The sequence below is a fragment of the Drosophila willistoni genome, assembly GCF_018902025.1.
Source record: "Drosophila willistoni isolate 14030-0811.24 chromosome 2R unlocalized genomic scaffold, UCI_dwil_1.1 Seg167, whole genome shotgun sequence".
Classification (NCBI taxonomy): Eukaryota; Metazoa; Arthropoda; class Insecta; order Diptera; family Drosophilidae; genus Drosophila; species Drosophila willistoni.
This window is the reverse complement of record NW_025814050.1, coordinates 21,254,024-21,259,570: the sequence shown is the minus strand read 5'-3', so window position 1 is coordinate 21,259,570 and position 5,547 is coordinate 21,254,024. Positions and strand designations below refer to the sequence as shown.

The 5,547-nt window shown below is 35.2% G+C and overlaps 2 long non-coding RNA genes across 2 annotated transcripts; both read left to right on the top strand.

The window, feature by feature from the left end:
• The first annotated feature begins 426 nt into the window (after positions 1 to 426).
• On the top strand, positions 427 to 2,192 carry LOC124460269. The gene is made up of 4 exons (XR_006954193.1): positions 427 to 776; positions 849 to 1,345; positions 1,873 to 2,014; positions 2,087 to 2,192. It is a non-coding gene; the product is annotated as an uncharacterized LOC124460269 (long non-coding RNA).
• Positions 2,193 to 4,293: 2,101 nt separating this feature from the next.
• Positions 4,294 to 5,268, top strand: LOC111518622. The gene is made up of 3 exons (XR_002724025.2): positions 4,294 to 4,670; positions 4,734 to 4,920; positions 4,999 to 5,268. It is a non-coding gene; the product is annotated as an uncharacterized LOC111518622 (long non-coding RNA).
• Positions 5,269 to 5,547: the final 279 nt, after the last annotated feature.

Below are 5,547 nucleotides of genomic sequence, written 5' to 3'. Positions count from 1 at the left end.
GTTTTATAAATCATACAAGGAACAAGACAGGCATTAGAAAAGATTTGATAAATATTTAACAGAAACGTTAAGAAAGTGAACTACTTATATGGAATGCATTGTACTCCTGAAATCCAAACAAACTCTTGTTATGCAGTATCTCTACCTTCCCAATCTCACTAATTAGTTATTTAGAGTAAGTCCAGTCTTTTCTATAACTACAAAAAAGAAATTAAACAATTTAAAGTAGTTTTCTTTGGCTAACTACCTTCAACTAGTTGTAACTTAAGGAGTACTTTTTAATTACTGATAAACAGCTAACAAAAAAGTTTAGTAAATCAAAGGCTTACCGAGTCAACATTTTAAGTATATGGAAAAAACAGATGAAATTCAGTTGCCTTTAATGAAGTTGTCATTGGCAAAAGTTTAAAGTCAAATATAGTTACATTTAAGCAGCTTTTCATTAAATCACACTTAACTTTTAAATAAAAGTGACCAACTCTAGTTGAAAGTGCAAATTGGAAACAAATAGTTTTTTTTTTCATTCAACAAAAAAAAACGAGAAAGAACACATTTTCCGCATTTTTTATTGTCATCATTTTAATTTCGAAATAATCAACCTCTGACAGAGGCATCATGCTCCACTTTAATGAAGAAAACCCCTTGACAGAGACAGAGTCACAAAGAGCGAGGGATATGCATGGCGAGGTCAAAGAAAGGGAAAGTGGAAAATAAATTGAAAACTCAAATCAAAGTCAAAGTAAAAAGTAACTGGAAAAAATTGTAATTATTACATGGTAGGTTTTCCAGACTTTTATATAAAATTTATTTAATATTAAATATGGGTACATAAATATTCATTTTCACAGGAAAAGAAGATTAATGCCTGCACGAATATTTCGGAACACGCTTTGGGCTCTTTGGGATGACTTTGGATGACTTATGTTGTGGGGTCTTAATCTCTATGGGATGAGGAGAACAAGAGGAGACGGGGGAAATCTCTGACAGATGGATGAATATATATTTTTTCTTTGCAGATTCGCCAAATCGTGTTTGCACGCGGGCATTATGCAATTTGCCTCCTCAACTCGTTATTTTCATTTTAAGACTGGCTTTGCCTCACTTGGCCAGTTGCGTTTGTTTTTTCTCTCATTCCCTCTTGCCTCTTTCTAGCTCTTGGCAACTCTTAGCGACCTTGAACAAAAATATAAACGCCTTCCAACTATGCCAAGGAATCGGCATACTCAAAAAAGTAGCAAAAAAAAGGTGCGGACCTCAATGAAAACCTTAGGTCCACCACAGCTGGGGACCTCATTAAACAAATGGTCACAATGAACTTGGGGGCTCTGAGGGTCAACAAATGCTGGTAAGCTGGAGGCAGAGATAGCTGGTGAAGTTGCAGCACAATGACTAGATAAAATAGAGGATATCCATTGGGGGATAAGTAAGTCCGTGGAGATGGACTTTAAGAGAAAGAGTGAGGAAATTTGTATAGGTTTGCTTTTCAATAGTTTCAAGTAACTTATGAGGCTTTTTTTTCTAAAAATAAAAGTTAGAAATCTTATCTGGTGATACCATCAAGCTTGAATTTAGTTGATGAAGTAATCGCTCACATCTATTAAAAAACTGTTTAATATTGTGAACAAGTAAGCCACAATGTAATTAATTACTCTTATGGGAGAATAAGCTAAAATGTACTAGGAACTATTAATCACTTACTAACCTAATTCCTATCGTTAAAAAATAAATAGTAATTTCTACCACAGAAATTACCCTTGATAAATTAACAGTTGCTTTAAAATGTCCCTTAAATACTATTCAAACTTACTAACATCAGATTGAAGCTGTGTACTGTGGATCAAAGCTTTTAAAATTTGAATTACTTTATTTTAGGGAAGTCTCATTGTACTGTAATCAAGACGTCTTATCCGCCATCAAGCCAGATACTCGATGAGTTACAGTAGGTATATAGACTTCAATGAGTACTCACAGTTACAGATGGTTGACCTACTATATTCTGTCACCAATTGTGAAGGTATGACAGTTATCTTTTTATCAGTCGATGAAACAAGTGCTTTCTTATCAATGCTTACAAAACTGACGGTAGGTCGGGGACAGTCTCATCAGTGCTGGAAAATCGAAAGTTCATTGATTATTTTATTGATTCAAGAATGGAGTGCCTCGGACGTTTTCCGGCTGGTCAGCTACACTTGTCTACCCACTAAGAACTGCCTTTGCTATACTAATCTTTAATCGATAATCAAAGGAAATTCTGTTTTAAAGGGGCGTGTAACAAGATTAGAAAATGCAAAAAACAACTGACTGTGCTTCTCTGTAATTAATAATTTAAAAATATTAATAATAATTAATAATAACAAATAAATATGAGACATGTCTTACATATACGCATTCCAAGACGCTTATAATCTTTATTTTAGATATTTTTTATGTGTGGTTCTTTGTCTTTCCAAGTTCAGAACACACTGATAATGGATAAATCAATAATATAAGCTACGGCACAAACAATTGACATTACTTTTTATACAAAACAGTTTCCTATTAGTCACCTATTGCAATTGGATCTTTAAAGACACACTGCAACTGTTCATTTGGCAACTGGTTTTGCACTAGTTGATGCAGCATTTTATGTAAATTTAAACCTCATTGTTAGATGGCAACAAGAACATCGTTGTTAAGTGTGTGTGGTTAATAGGCTTAATTTATGGCTTACAGTAGTAATACAGTAACTACTGTAATATAGCAACACAGTAAAGTGTCAATTTTAATAACAAAAAAAAAAGGCGAATGAAGTCTGTATTGTAAATAAGTAAGTTGCCTTCATTTAGGTTTATATTCTCTTAAAATTAAGTCGAAAAGTTATGACATAAGACAATATAATTATATTATAAATTTGAAAATTTAATTATGTTTTATGAGCATATTCTGGCAGCTTCTTTTGTCCCATAAGTAGCTCACTAGGCGCTGTAACTAAATGGAAAATACTTTACAAACTAAATTTAATAGTTGAATAGACAAGAACTGAAGGAGCTTTTGATTGAAATGTTTACAAATATTGGTGTAATAATTCATAATTACAATTGTAAACAAGTGTTAAGTGTTTTTAATATTGCATATTATAAATAAATAATAGAAATACAAAATAATTGCTACTTCAAATTCAAATTGCAATCATCATCTCTTTATTAAACATTTGTTAAATAATTGTTTTAGTATTCAAAATGTATTTTTCCACATAATTTGCAATATTGTTATAATTATAATTATTAGGATATTTGACAAGAGAAAATGAAATTAATTATACAATTTCAAATGGCAATTGAACTTAATGCCAGAATGGTGAGAAATGGCCAATACCTCATCGTTTGTCGAGCATTTTGCGCTTCAATTAACGAAAACCCAAATAGCCCAGTAGCCGCAAAAAGGAGAGACAGAACAGAGGCCAATCCCCGAGCAACGATTTCCACTGAAAGAGTCCAAAGGCAAAGGGAAACAACAACAGCTCACAGGCCGACCATTCGACAAAATGCAATCGGAGTGTGAAAATGCTAGGAATCGTAAATTTTGAACAATTTGAACTCGAAAGTCGTTAAATGTAACACAGGCCACACAGGCAGAAAAGGAAGGAAAAGGCACACGGCATGGATAACATGAATGGGCGATGAGGCGATGAGAAGGAGACACGCACACCACATGCCCATTTTCACGAAAGCCAAACTAGGAAAATTGGGTCACTGTGGCAAGTAAAGAAAGGCAGCCGAGGCAGAGGCACAGTCAGAGGTAGAGCAATAGAGAAATGATTCGCAATTGGTTACCGTAAGTGAGCAAAGGAAAAGGGGCAGGAAGTGGTGTACCCGAGTATGTGAGCACCTATCGTTGTAATGGGACTGCAGTGAAATTAAATTCCCCGACTCCTTTTCCTCTTACCATCAAGGGGAAACCAAATGCGTTTGAAGAGTAAAAAGTAAATTTTCCCTCCAAAATATCGCCTAAATTGCTTTGGGAGAATATTCCCCTGTTTAAGTTTTTAAGAGCTAAGAAGAGTTTGTATTCTATCGCTTTCTACTAACTTTCTTCAGTTTTATTAGTTTAAATATATTTAAACAATTTGTTTAAACGGTCACACTACATTTCGCATTAGATAACGATAACGATATCGATAAAAAATTCAACATGTGAGAATTACAAATCAAGTAGTCAAAGAATTTATGAAATTTTCGATTACTATGAGAAATACAAATCAAGTAGGCAATGCCAATTTGGAAAATGGAAAAATTCGACTACCTAATCTCACCGAGAGCTCTTATTCAGTGTGTAAAAACATTCAGTTCGATTCGGTCGTTCATCTCATCTCGTGCTGCTTTAAAAAATCCAAATTATGACAAAAAATTTAAGTCAATCATTTAGTTCTTAGTACCGCGAGGATCTCCTGTAATTGTACCTTCCGTGCGGGCGAAAGCGGAAACTCTGATGTGTGGAATGCTGCAAACCGAAAAGGAGCCACAAGGATCGGATTCCAAATTTCACCTAGACTACAATGCAGAATGACAGGAAATACCGACGGAGAAGTGGCCGAAAACGGAAAAGGTTCCGTATCGGCGCCATAGCGTAAAGTATCCTTCAGATGGGATCCAGGGAAAGGAGCCAAGCGATTGCAGTTTTTTTTTGATGTGGTATGAATTTTTATTTGGAAATTCAAAGCACCCTCACCCGATGCAATTCAATGCATTTTCCAGATAAATCAACTTTTGGCCAGGATAAATAGTCGCCATCTGAAAAACTGCAGTCTACAAGGTGATTCTTCCGCATTATAAAGATGGGGAAGAAACATTTTAGTATTCTATGTTCAGTAAAAGGGCGGCAAGATTAAAGGATGGCGAGAAATACTAAACTCAAACCAAGGACATCAAAAGGCAGACCAAGGTAAGCAAAACTGCCCTAAAGAGCCCCAAGATTGCAAAACTTCATCCTTCAATAATTCAATAATTTCAATAATTTCAGAGATATTTCGCGCCCTGTCGCCGAAGCGTCATTGTCTTCGCTTTCGCCGACACGTTGGTCACAATAACAAGATGTCCTCGCTGTACTACGGGAAAGCAAATTCTCCATCGAATTCGGCGAATGCGGTGTACATTTTGTTCTTGCTGAATTTTGTCATATACATATAACTTTTTGAATGGCAGCACGAGATGGAAAGAAACTTGGGCAATGTTTACATATATTGCCCCCAAAATTTATAATGTTAAAAATAAATATTTGAAAACGTCAAAAGTCGTGAATGTCTTTCAGTTTATTTCTGGTAAAAAGAGGAATACTTTAAACGAAGTCATCACCTTTCCTTCAGTTAATAAAAATTGCCCATAGAAAGTTCTCGGCGATGCACTTCTTCCTTCCCTCTGTTAGGTGCCAACGCGTTCTGATTGGCCGCAACGATTTTAGTTCATCCTTCAGCTACTTACCAACATGGATCTCAAGGCAGTTTTATATTTGTATACACATTTTATAACAAGTATGAGGCCCCTTTTCTTGCACTCATTCCACTAGGGTCCT